Here is a 13961-nt window from a genome sequence, read left to right as displayed (position 1 = left end):
AAATTTTTTCCTGGATAGAGGCATGGTTGACAAATAGGCAGCAGAGAGTTTGCATAAATGGGGAGAAATCAGAGTGGGGAAGCGTCACGAGCGGTGTTCCACAGGGGTCAGTGTTGGGCCCCCTGCTGTTCACAATCTACATAAACGACATAGATGAGGGCATAAAGAGCGACATCGGCAAGTTTGCCGATGACACCAAAATAGGCCGTCGAATTCATTCTGACGAGGACATTCGAGCACTCCAGGAAGATTTGAATAGACTGATGCAGTGGTCGGAGAAGTGGCAGATGCAGTTTAATATAGACAAATGCAAAGTTCTAAATGTTGGACAGGACAATAACCATGCCACATATAAACTAAATAATGTAGATCTTAATATTACGGATTGCGAAAAAGATTTAGGAGTTCTGGTTAGCAGTAATCTGAAACCAAGACAACAGTGCATAAGTGTTCGCAATAAAGCTAATAGAATCCTTGGCTTCATATCAAGAAGCATAAATAATAGGAGTCCTCAGGTTGTTCTTCAACTCTATACATCCTTGGTTAGGCCTCATTTAGATTATGCTGCACAGTTTTGGTCACCGTATTACAGAATGGATATAAATTCTCTGGAAAATGTACAAAGGAGGATGACAAAGATGATCCCATGTATCAGAAACCTTCCCTATGAGGATAGACTAAGGGCCCTGAAACTGCACTCTCTAGAAAGACGTAGAATTAGGGGGGATATGATTGAGGTTTATAAGTGGAAGACAGGAATAAATAAAGGGGATGTAAATAGTGTGCTGATAATATCTAGCCTAGACAGGACTCGCAGCAATGGTTTTAAGTTGGAAAAATTCAGATTCAGGAGGGATATAGGAAAGTACTGGTTTGGTAATAGAGTTGTGGATGAGTGGAACAAACTCCCAAGTACCGTTATAGAGGCCAGAACGTTGTGTAGCTTTAAAAATAGGTTGGATAAATACATGAGTAGATGTGGGTGGGTGTGAGTTAGACCTGATAGCTTGTGCTAACGGGTCGGTTGCCGTGTTCCTCCCTTGAGTCAATGTGACCTGACCTGACTAGGTTGGGTGCATTGGCTTAAGCCGGTAGGGACTTGGACCTGCCTCGCATGGGCCAGTAGGCCTTCTGCAGTGTTCCTTCGTTCTTATGTTCTTATGTTCTTATGTATTAGTTGTATGTCGGGACGACATACGTTAGCGTCGCCGAGCTCTCAGTAGTAGTACCAGTTCCTAGTAACCAGTTACCAGTAACCAGTGTACCAGTAGATGACTCACTACCAACCGTCTCTGCGTGAATCACTGACTGTATTCATATTGCTGCTGACCTAGCAGGATTTCAAACACCCCCTCACATATAGGCACTGTGAGTAGTCAGTCTTACGAGTGAGAGCAAGGAAGCAGGTCACGGCTGTTTGGCGCTTCCCACACTATCCGTAATATAAGTACTACCAGCCTACGTGAGTATTTCTTTACCCTATCCACGTGTTCGAACCCCACATGATATTGAGACACTTCTGCAACATATGGGAAATCTTCATTGAAGAAACGTTTCGCCACACAGTGGCTTCATCAGTCCAATACGAAGCAGGAAAGTATAATGAGAGGAGGAGTTTGAGGTAATGAAGCCACTGTGTGGCGAAACGTTTCGTCAATGAAGATTTCCCATATGTTGCAGAAGTGTCTCAATTCTTCAACTTGTCGGTTTTGAGTCATTTATCACGTCTGTTATTTATACTGTTTCTTGCTTTGGTTGAAATATCTGACATTTAATATATACTATTATTGTTGTGTATGACTTTATTTTTTTTTAAAGGGCGTATAAATACGGTTATGTTATGTTATGTTAGGTTAGGTTAACTTAGGTTAAGTTAGGCAAGACTAGGTTAAGTTAGGTTGAGTTAGGTTAGATTAGGTAAGACTAGGTTAAGTTAGGTTAGGTTAGGTTAAGTTAGGTTAGGTTAGGTTAGGTTAGGTTAAGTTAGGTTAAGTTAGGTTAAGTTGGGTTAAGTTAGGTTAGGTTAGGTTAGGTTAGGTTAGGGTAGGTTAGGTTAAGTTAGGTTAGGATGGGTTAGGTTTAGTTAGGTTAGGTTTAGTTAGGTTAGGATGGGTTAGGTTTAGTTAGGTTAGGTTTAGTTAGGTTAGGATGGGTTAGGTTTAGTTAGGTTAGGTTAGGTTTGCCAACACGACATCTACCTACAACAAATTGTGATTTTTTTTCCTTGTGACTCTTGTTACCTGGATTTAGTAGGACCTGCCTAGCATGGGCCAGTCGGCCTACTGCCATTGTCACTTTCTCTTACTTTCTTTCACCGTCCAGTTCACAGCCACTACCACAACTACCATCAGCACCACATCTACCACTATCGTAGCTACTACCTCCTTCAACAGACTAACTACTACTACTATCACCACCAACACTCCCCCTCCATCATCACCACCAACACTCCCCCTCCATCATCACCACCAACACTCCCCCTCCATCATCACCGCCACCACGACGCAGTTACCACCCCCCAGCAACAACATCAACAACAATCTACCAGCATACAACAGGTCACACCAACAGTCTCACATCCCTGGTAACTCACTCTTTATCTTCCCGATGCATTTCTTAGCACACAGCAACCATCTTGTAAGAAGTAGCATCTTAGCACACAGCAACCATCTTGTAAGAAGTAGCATCTTAGCACACAGCAACCATCTTGTAAGAAGTAGCATCTTAGCACACAGCAACCATCTTGTAAGAAGTACACTCACTACCACTACTAACGCCACAATCATTTCCAAAATCACCACCTTCACCACTGCTATACCTCCAGCTATTAACTACCACTGCCACCGCCATCACCACAATCACCACCACCATACCACCACACCCACACCACCACCACCACTACAATCACCACCACCGTACCACCACCATCATACTACCACCACCACCACTGCCACCACCACCATCACCATGGTCCACCATCACCATGGTCCATCATCACCATGGTCCACCATACCATCACCACCACTGTCAACATTATCACCATCTTGTGTCCTAACCTGCGTCACTACGCAGTTGCGTCACGTGGTGTCATTGCCACACACTTATCCACGTTGCGACACATTGGGTCAATTTGCGACACCATACGTCAAGTTGCGTCACGATGCGTCAATTTGTCACACTGCGTCAGTAGCGAGTACTTCACACTGGCGTTCTTAAACAGTCAACCCACCAATCATTCCACCAATCAATCAATGATTTCGACCAACCAATCAACCCACCCACCAACCCACCATCCAACCCACCAATCAATCCATCAACCAATCCACCAACTAACCCACCAACCAATCAAACAATCAACCCACCAACCAACCAAACAATCAACCGACCAACCAACCAAACAATCAATCCAGCAACCAACCCACCAACAAACCAAACAATCAACCCACCAACCAACCAAGCAATCAACCCACCAATCAACCCATCAACCATCCCACCAACCACCCCATCAATCAACCCACCAACCAACCCTCCAATTAACCCATCAACCAACTCACCAACCAACCCACCAATCACCCCAACAACCAACCAAACAATCAACCCACCAGCCAACCCGCCAATCAACCCACCAATCAACTCACAAATCAACCCACAGACCAACCCACCAACCAACCAAACAATAAACCTATCAGCCAACCCACCAATCAAACCACTAATCATCCCACCAATCAACCAACCAATCAACCCACCAACCAACCCACTAACCAACCCACCAACCAACCCACCAAACAACCGAACAACCAACTCATCAGGCAACCCACCAATCAACCCACCAATCAACCCACCAACAAACCCACTAACCAACCACACAATGAACCCACCAATCAACCCACCAACCAACCAAACAATAAACCCATCAGCCAACCCACCAACCAACCAAACAATCAAACCATCAGCCAACCCCCAATCAGTCCATCAACCCACCAACCAACCCATCAATCAACCCACCAATCAACCCACCAACCAACCCACCAAGCAACCAATCAGCCCACCAGCCAGCCCAGCAACCAACCAAACAATCAACTCACCCACCAACCCACCAATCAATCCACCAGTCGACCCACCAACCAACCAATCAACCCACCAATCAACCCATCAGCCAACCAAACAATCAACTCACCAACCAAACAATCAACCCACGAACTAACCAAACAATCAACCCACCAACCAACCAAATAATCAACCCACCAACTAACCCACCAATCAACCAAACAATCAACCCACCAATCATCAAACCAACCAAACAAACAATCAACCCAACAATCAACAAACCAACCAACAAACAATCAACCCACCAATCAACAAACCAACCAAAAAAAATCAACCCACCAATCAACCCACCAAGCAAGCCATCAACCAACCCACCAACAAACCAAACAATTAACCCACCAACCAACCAAACAGTCAACCCACCAATCAACCCGCCAACCAACCCACCAACCAACCAAACAATCAGCCCATCAATCAACCCACCAACCAACCAAACAATCAACCCACCAACCAACCCACCAACCAAAAAACAATCAACCCACCAATCAACCCACCAACCAAACCCACCAACAAACCAAACAATTAACCCACCAATCAACAAGTCAACCCACCAACCAACCAAACAATTAACCCACCAACCAACCCACCAACAAACTAAACAATCAACCCATCAATCAATCCACCAACCAACCAAACAATCAACCCACCAATCAACCCACCATCCAACCCACCAACCAGCCAAACAATCAACCCACCAACCAAAAAAACAATCAACCCACCAATCAAGCCACCAACCAACCCACCAACAAACCAAACAATTAACCCACCAATCAACCAAAAGTCAACCCACCAACCAACCAAACAATTAACCCACCAATCAACGCTCCAACCAACCAAACAATCATCCCATCAATCAACCCATCAACCAACCAAACAATCAACCCACCAATCAACCCATCAATCAGCCAAAGAATCATCCCGCCAACCAACCCACCAACCAAAAAATAATCAACCCACCAATCAAGCCGCCAACCAACCCACCAACCAACCAAACAGTCAACCCACCAACCAACCAAACAATTAACCTACCAACCAACCAACCCACCAGCCAAACAATCAACCCACCAATCAATCCACCAACCAACCCACCAACCAGCCAAACAATCAACCCACCAATCAACCCACCAACCAACCCGCCAACCAGCCAAGCCAACCAGCCAAACAATCAACCCGCCAACCAATCCACCAGCCAAAAAAAAAATCAACCCATCAACGAAGCCACCAACCAACCCACCAACAAACCAAACAATTAACCCACCAACCAACCAAACAATCAACCCACCAACCAACCCACCAACCAACCAATGATCCCATCAACCAACCCACCAAAAAAACAAACAATCAACGAAATAATCAACCCACCAACCAACCCATCAGTTAACCCCATGTATAAATAAAGACACATGTATAATGCGATCCTTTACCAAGAACGTTTCGCCCAGACAGTTGACTTGACCAAGTCACAAACACACACACACACATGTTCATCCTTTCCACTCTATCTTTGTTTTCAGCTTGATAAAGCTCCTGTGTTAGCCAAACTTTATCCATAAAACCGGATTTCTGGGCGAAACGTCGCCGATAATACCCACTGTGCGGGTGAAACGTGGCAAATTGAAAACCAATGTCTGAGCAAAGCGCCATCATCAGAGTGCAATGTGAGCGACAGGTCGCTAATAAAAAAAAGCACTGTGTGGACGAAATGTCGTTAATAAATTACTGTGTGGTCGAAACGTCGCCGATAAAGTTTTACTGGGTGAGCGAAAAGTCGTCAATAAAACCCACTGTGAGAGCGAAACGTCAATATCAAAGCGAAATGTGGGCGGTGAGTCGGCAGCAGTGTCCACCGTGTGGCGAAACGTCGCTGATAAAAGTCCACTGTGTAGGCGAAACGTGGCCAGTAATGGATTACATCGTGTTGCATTTGCCACTGAAGGAACCGTAACAACTCAGGTGGTCAGATACAAAGGCAACAGTTGGGCACCTGTATTCCGAAACGTTCCGGAGAGAAGATGCCCAACTGTTGCCTATGTGTGTTACATACCAAGCTGTCGGTATATCAGTTTGAGGACTGACTTACCTGGGGTTCGAACCCCAACCCGCTCCCTGCCCGCGTCTTCCTGCTCCTTTGTACTTTCGTTTTATGTAATATATTCGATAAATCTGCAGTTAATAGTTAATGAATGGTGTGGAGGCGGAGGTGGAGGTGGAGTAGGAGGTGGAGGTGGAGGTGGAGGTGGAGGTGGAGGTGGAGGTGCAGGTGGAGGTAGAGGGGGAGGTGCAGGAGGTGGAGGTGGATGTGCAGGAGGAGGAGGAGGTGCAGTAGGAGGTGGAGGGGGAGGTGCAGGAGGTGGAGGTGGAAGAAAAGGTGGAGGTGGAGGTGCAGGAGGAAGTGCAGGTGCAGGAGGAGGTGAAGGTGCAAGAGGAGGTGGAAGTGCAGGAGGAGGTTGAGGTGGAGGAGGAGGTGGAGATGCAGGAGGAGTTGGAGGCGGAGCTGCAGGAGGAGAGGTGGTGGAGGTGCAGGAGGAGGTGGAGGTTGAGGTGCAGGAGGATTTGGAGGTGCAGGAGGAGGTGCAGGAGAAGGTGCAGGAGGAGGTGCAGAGGAGGTGGAGGTGCAGGAGGAGGTGCAGGAGAAGGAGAAGGAGGAGGTAGATGGGTAATTATATTAGCAACAACATAGTATTAGTAATAGTTGTAGTAACAGTAGTAGCAGCAGTAGGAGTAGTAGCAGTAGTAATAATAGTAATAGTATTAGTAGTAGTAAATGATGAGAAAATGATAAAGGAAAACATAATAAAGTAATGAAAAGAGGAAGTAGAGGGAGTAGAGGTAGAAGAGGGAGTAGACAGGGGCTGGGAGTGACGTAGAAGAGGCAGCAGCAGTGATCAACTGAGATGTGGTGCAATGATCTCCTTACTGGGTCATGGTGGAGAGTGTTGTGGGTGAGTGTTGGGGAGACTGGTGGGGAGAGTGTTGTGGGTGAGTGGTGGGGAGACTGGTGGGGAGAGTGTTGTGGGTGAGTGGTGGGAGACTGGTGGGTAGAGTGTTGTGGGTGAGTGGTGGGGAGACTGGTGGGGAGAGTGTTGTGGGTGAGTGGTGGGGAGACTGGTGGGGAGAGTGTTGTGGGTGAGTGGTGGGGAGACTGGTGGGGAGAGTGTTGTGGGTGAGTGGTGGGGAGACTGGTGGGGAGAGTGTTGTGGGTGAGTGGTGGGGAGACTGGTGGGGAGAGTGTTGTGGGTGAGTGGTGGGAGACTGGTGGGTAGAGTGTTGTGGGTGAGTGGTGGGGAGACTGGTGGGGAGAGTGTTGTGGGTGAGTGGTGGGGAGACTGGTGGGGAGAGTGTTGTGGGTGAGTGGTGGGGAGACTGGTGGGGAGAGTGTTGTGGGTGAGTGGTGGGGAGACTGGTGGGTAGAGTGTTGTGGGTGAGTGGTGGGGAGACTGGTGGGGAGAGTGTTGTGGGTGAGTGGTGGGGAGACTGGTGGGGAGAGTGTTGTGGGTGAGTGGTGGGGAGACTGGTGGGGAGAGTGTTGTGGGTGAGTGGTGGGGAGACTGGTGGGGAGAGTGTTGTGGGTGTGTGGTGGGGAGACTGGTGGGGAGAGTGTTGTGGGTGTGTGGTGGGGAGACTGGTGGGGAGAGTGTTGTTGGTGAGTGGTGGGGAGACTGGTGGGGAGAGTGTTGGGGTGAGTGGTGGGGAGAGTGTTGGGGTGAGTGGTGGGGAGAGTGTTGGGGTGAGTGGTGGGGAGAGTGTTGGGGTGAGTGGTGGGGAGAGTGTTGGGGTGAGTGGGGGGGAGAGTGGGGGGGAGAGTGTTGTGGGTGAGTGGTGGGGAGACTGGTGGGGAGAGTGTTGTGGGTGAGTGTTGGGGAGACTGGTGGGGAGAGTGTTGAGGGTGAGTGGTGGGGAGACTGGTGGGGAGAGTGATGATGGTGAGAGGTGGGGAGACTGGTGGGGAGAGTGTTGTGGGTGAGTGGTGGGGTGAGTGGTGGGGAGAGTGTTGAGGGTGAGTGGTGGGGAGACTGGTGGGGAGAGTGTTGTGGGTGAGTGGTGGGGAGACTGGTGGGGAGAGTGTTGTGGGTGAGTGGTGGAAAGACTGGTGGGGAGAGTGTTGTGGGTGAGTGGTGGGGAGACTGGTGGGGAGAGTGTTGTGGGTGAGTGGTGGGGAGACTGGTGGGGAGAGTGTTGTGGGTGAGTGTTGGGGAGACTGGTGGGGAGAGTGTTGTGGGTGAGTGGTGGGAGACTGGTGGGGAGAGTGTTGTGGGTGAGTGGTGGGAGACTGGTGGGGAGAGTGTTGTGGGTGAGTGGTGGGGAGACTGGTGGGGAGAGTGTTGTGGGTGAGTGGTGGGGAGACTGGTGGGGAGAGTGTTGAGGGTGAGTGGTGGGGAGACTGGTGGGGAGAGTGTTGTGGGTGAGTGTTGGGGAGACTGGTGGGGAGAGTGTTGTGGGTGAGTGGTGGGAGACTGGTGGGGAGAGTGTTGTGGGTGAGTGGTGGGGAGACTGGTGGGGAGAGTGTTGTGGGTGAGTGGTGGGGAGACTGGTGGGGAGAGTGTTGTGGGTGAGTGGTGGGAGACTGGTGGGTAGAGTGTTGTGGGTGAGTGGTGGGGAGACTGGTGGGTAGAGTGTTGTGGGTGAGTGGTGGGGAGACTGGTGGGGAGAGTGTTGTGGGTGAGTGGTGGGGAGACTGGTGGGGAGAGTGTTGAGGGTGAGTGGTGGGGAGACTGGTGGGGAGAGTGTTGAGGGTGAGTGGTGGGGAGACTGGTGGGGAGAGTGTTGTGGGTGAGTGGTGGAAAGACTGGTGGGGAGAGTGTTGTGGGTGAGTGGTGGTGAGACTGGTGGGGAGAGTGTTGTGGGTGAGTGGTGGGGAGACTGGTGGGGAGAGTGTTGTGGGTGAGTGTTGGGGAGACTGGTGGGGAGAGTGTTGTGGGTGAGTGGTGGGAGACTGGTGGGGAGAGTGTTGTGGGTGAGTGGTGGGAGACTGGTGGGGAGAGTGTTGTGGGTGAGTGGTGGGGAGACTGGTGGGGAGAGTGTTGTGGGTGAGTGGTGGGGAGACTGGTGGGGAGAGTGTTGAGGGTGAGTGGTGGGGAGACTGGTGGGGAGAGTGTTGTGGGTGAGTGTTGGGGAGACTGGTGGGGAGAGTGTTGTGGGTGAGTGGTGGGAGACTGGTGGGGAGAGTGTTGTGGGTGAGTGGTGGGGAGACTGGTGGGGAGAGTGTTGTGGGTGATTGGTGGGGAGACTCGTGTGGAGAGAGTTGTGTGTGAGTGGTGGGAGACTGGTGGGTAGAGTTTTGTGGTTGTGTGGTGGGGAGACTGGTGGGTAGAGTGTTGTGGGTGAGTGGTGGGGAGACTGGTGGGGAGAGTGTTGTGGGTGAGTGGTGGGGAGACTGGTGGGGAGAGTGTTGAGGGTGAGTGGTGGGGAGACTGGTGGGGAGAGTGTTGTGGCTGAGTGGTGGGGAGACTGGTGGGGAGAGTGTTGTGGGTGAGTGGTGGGGAGACTAGTGGGGAGAGTGTTGTGGGTGAGTGGTGGGGAGACTGGTGGGGAGAGTGTTGTGGGTGAGTGTTGGGGAGACTGGTGGGGAGAGTGTTGTGGGTGAGTGTTGGGGAGACTGGTGGGGAGAGTGTTGTGGGTGAGTGGTGGGGAGACTGGTGGGGAGAGTGTTGTGGGTGAGTGGTGGGGAGACTAGTGGGGAGAGTGTTGTGGGTGAGTGGTGGGGAGCCAGGTGGGGAGAGTGTTGTGGGTGAGTGGTGGGGAGACTGGTGGGGAGAGTGTTGTGGGTGAGTGTTGGGGAGACTGGTGGGGAGAGTGTTGTGGGTGAGTGGTGGGGAGACTGGTGGGGAGAGTGTTGTGGGTGAGTGGTGGGGAGACTGGTGGGGAGAGTGTTGTGGGTGAGTGTTGGGGAGACTGGTGGGGAGAGTGTTGTGGGTGAGTGTTGGGGAGACTGGTGGGGAGAGTGTTGTGGGTGAGTGGTGGGGAGACTGGTGGGGAGAGTGTTGTGGGTGAGTGGTGGGGAGACTAGTGGGGAGAGTGTTGTGTGTGAGTGGTGGGGAGACAGGTGGGGAGAGTGTTGTGGGTGAGTGTTGGGGAGACTGGTGGGGAGAGTGCTGTGGGAGTGTGTTGGGGAGACTGGTGGGGAGAGTGTTGTGGGTGAGTGGTGGGGAGACTGGTGGGAAGAGTGTTGTGGGTGAATGGTGGGGAGACTGGTGGGGAGAGTGTTGTGGGTGAGTGGTGGGAGACAGGTGGGAAGAGTGTTGTGGGTGAATGGTGGGGAGACTGGTGGGGAGAGTGTTGTGGGTGAGTGGTGGGAGACTGGTGGGGAGAGTGTTGTGGGTGAGTGTTGGGGAGACTGTTGGGGAGAGTGTTGTGGGTGAGTGGTGGGGAGACAGGTGGGGAGAGTGTTGTGGGTGAGTGGTGGGGAGACTGGTGGGGAGAGTGTTGTGGGTGAGTGGTGGGAGACTGGTGGGGAGAGTGTTGTTGTGGGTGAGTGGTGGGGAAACTGGTGGGGAGAGTGTTGTGGGTGAGTGGTGGGGAGAGTGTTGTGGGTGAGTGGTGGGAGACTGGTGGGGAGAGTGTTGTGGGTGAGTGGTGGGAGACTGGTGGGGAGAGTGTTGTGGGTGAGTGGTGGGGAGACTGGTGGGGAGAGTGTTGTGGGTGAGTGGTGGGGAGACTGGTGGGGAGAGTGTTGTGGGTGAGTGGTGGGAGACTGGTGGGGAGAGTGTTGTGGGTGAGTGGTGGGGAAACTGGTGGGGAGAGTGTTGTGGGTGAGTGGTGGGGAGAGTGTTGTGGGTGAGTGGTGGTGAAACTGGTGGGGAGAGTGTTGTGGGTGAGTGGTGAGGAAACTGGTGGGGAAACTGGTGGGGAGAGTGTTGTGGGTGAGTGGTAGGGAGACTGGTGAGGAGTGTTGTGGGTGAGTGGTGGGGAAACTGGTGGGGAGACTGTTGTGGGTGAGTGGTGGGGAAACTGATAGGGAGAGTGTTGTGGGTGAGTGGTGGGGAAACTGGTGGGGAGAGTGTTGTGGGTGAGTGGTAGGGAGACTGGTGGGGAGAGTGTTGTGGGTGAGTGGTGGGGAAACTGGTGGGGAGAGTGCTGTGGGTGAGTGGTGGAGAAACTGGTGGGGAGAGTGTTGAGGGTGAGTGGTGGGAGACTGGTGGGGAGAGTGTTGTGGGTGAGTGTTGGGGAAACTGGTGGGGAGAGTGTTGTGGGTGAGTGGTGGGGAGACTGGTGGGAAGTGTTGGGTTGCGTGGTGGGGAGATTGGTGAGAAGAGTGTTGTGGGTGAGTGGTGTGGAGAGTGTAGGGGTGCGTGGTGGGGAGAGTGTTGGGGTGAGTGGGGGGGAGAGTGTTGGGGTGCGTGGTGGGGTGTGTGTTGGGGCGAGTGGTGGGGAGACTGGTGGGGAGTGTGTTGTGGGTGAGTGGTGGGGAGAGTGGTGGGGAGAGCGGTGGGGAGAGTGTTGGGGAGAGTGGTGGGGTGAGTGGTGGGGAGACTGGTGGGGAGTGTGTTGTGGGTTAGTGGTGGGGAGAGTGTTGGGGTGAGTGGTGGGGAGAGTGTTGAGGTGAGTGGTGGGGAGAGTGTTGGGGAGAGCGGTGGGGAGAGTGTTGTGGGTGAGTGGTGGGGAGACTGGTGGGTAGAGTGTTGAGGGTGAGTGGTGTGGAGACTGGTGGGGAGAGTGTTGTGGGTGAGTGGTGGGAGACTGGTGGGTAGAGTGTTGTGGGTGAGTGGTGGGGAGACTGGTGGGGAGAGTGTTGTGGGTGAGTGGTGGGGAGACTGGTGGGGAGAGTGTTGTGGGTGAGTGGTGGGAGACTGGTGGGTAGAGTGTTGTGGGTGAGTGGTGGGGAGACTGGTGGGTAGAGTGTTGTGGGTGAGTGGTGGGGAGACTGGTGGGGAGAGTGTTGTGGGTGTGTGGTGGGGAGACTGGTGGGGAGAGTGTTGTGGGTGAGTGGTGGGGAGACTAGTGGGGAGAGTGTTGTGGGTGAGTGGTGGGGAGACTGGTGGGGAGAGTGTTGTGGGTGAGTGGTGGGGAGAGTGTTGGGGAGAGCGGTGGGGAGAGTGTTGGGGAGTGTGTTGTGGGTGAGTGGTGGGGAGAGTGTTGGGGAGAGCGGTGGGGAGAGTGTTGGGGAGAGCGGTGGGGAGAGTGTTGGGGAGACTGGTGGGGAGTGTGTTGTGGGTGAGTGGTGGGGAGAGTGTTGGGGAGAGCGGTGGGGAGAGTGTTGGGGTGAGTGGTGGGGAGAGTGTTGGGGTGAGTGGTGGGGAGAGTGTTGGGGTGAGTGGTGGGGAAAGTGTTGGGGTGAGTGGTGGGGAGAGTGTTGGGGAGAGCGGTGGGGAGAGTGTTGGGGTGAGTGGTGGGGAGAGTGTTGGGGTGAGTGGTTGGGAGAGTGTTGGGGTGAGTGGTGGGGAGAGTGTTGGGGTGAGTGGTGGGGAGAGTGTTGGGGTGAGTGGTGGGGAGAGTGTTGGGGAGAGCGGTGGGGAGAGTGTTGTGGGTGAGTGGTGGGGAGACTGGTGGGTAGAGTGTTGAGGGTGAGTGGTGTGGAGACTGGTGGGGAGAGTGTTGTGGGTGAGTGGTGGGAGACTGGTGGGTAGAGTGTTGTGGGTGAGTGGTGGGGAGACTGGTGGGGAGAGTGTTGTGGGTGAGTGGTGGGGAGACTGGTGGGGAGAGTGTTGTGGGTGAGTGGTGGGAGACTGGTGGGTAGAGTGTTGTGGGTGAGTGGTGGGGAGACTGGTGGGTAGAGTGTTGTGGGTGAGTGGTGGGGAGACTGGTGGGGAGAGTGTTGTGGGTGAGTGGTGGGGAGACTGGTGGGGTGTGTGTTGTGGGTGAGTGGTGGGGAGACTAGTGGGGAGAGTGTTGTGGGTGAGTGGTGGGGAGACTGGTGGGGAGAGTGTTGTGGGTGAGTGGTGGGGAGAGTGTTGAGGTGAGTGGTGGGGAGAGTGTTGGGGAGAGCGGTGGGGAGAGTGTTGGGGAGTGTGTTGTGGGTGAGTGGTGGGGAGAGTGTTGGGGAGAGCGGTGGGGAGAGTGTTGGGGAGAGCGGTGGGGAGAGTGTTGGGGAGACTGGTGGGGAGTGTGTTGTGGGTGAGTGGTGGGGAGAGTGTTGGGGAGACTGGTGGGGAGTGTGTTGTGGGTGAGTGGTGGAGAGAGTGTTGGGGTGAGTGGTTGGGAGAGTGTTGGGGTGTGTGGTGGGGAAAGTGTTGGGGTGAGGGGGGGGGAGAGTGTTGGGGAGAGCGGTGGGGAGAGTGTTGGGGTGGTGGTGGGGAGAATGTTGGGGTGGTGGTGGGGAGAATGTTGGGGTGGTGGTGGGGAGAATGTTGGGGTGGTGGTGGGGAGAATGTTGGGGTGGTGGTGGGGAGAATGTTGGGGTGAGTGGTGGGGAGAGTGTTGGGGAGACTGGTGGGGAGAGTGTTGGGGTGAGTGGTGGGGAGAGTGTTGGGGTGAGTGGTGGGGAGAGTGTTGGGGTGAGTGGTGGGGAGAGTGTTGGGGTGAGTGGTGGGGAGAGTGTTGGGGTGAGTGGTGGGGAGAGTGTTGGGGTGAGTGGTGGGGAGAGTATCGGGAGGACGAGTTAGTCACGTCAGAAAACCAACCAGGAAGGCGTAACGTTGTTGCCAGTTAACTACATCAATAACTACAACAATAACGAAGCAACGCAACTCATAACTTACTAAATAATATATCTAAATAAGTCAGTTCAATACTTGTGATAGTCAAGTGTAACTAGTGTTGTGGAGGCGTTCTGGTAATACTTGATAACTTGGAAAGTGTCAGTGTTACACGGGTCCTCGTAAGAACTTAGGTTGAATGAGCCTGGTTTATATGAGTTGGTGTGTGTTTGTGTGTGTGTGTGTGTGTGTGTGTGTGTGTGTGTGTGTGTGTGTGTGTGT

Source organism: Cherax quadricarinatus, unplaced genomic scaffold (genome assembly GCF_038502225.1).
Source record: "Cherax quadricarinatus isolate ZL_2023a unplaced genomic scaffold, ASM3850222v1 Contig46, whole genome shotgun sequence".
In the NCBI taxonomy this organism is placed as follows: Eukaryota; Metazoa; Arthropoda; class Malacostraca; order Decapoda; family Parastacidae; genus Cherax; species Cherax quadricarinatus.
Note: the sequence above shows the minus strand (reverse complement) of the source record.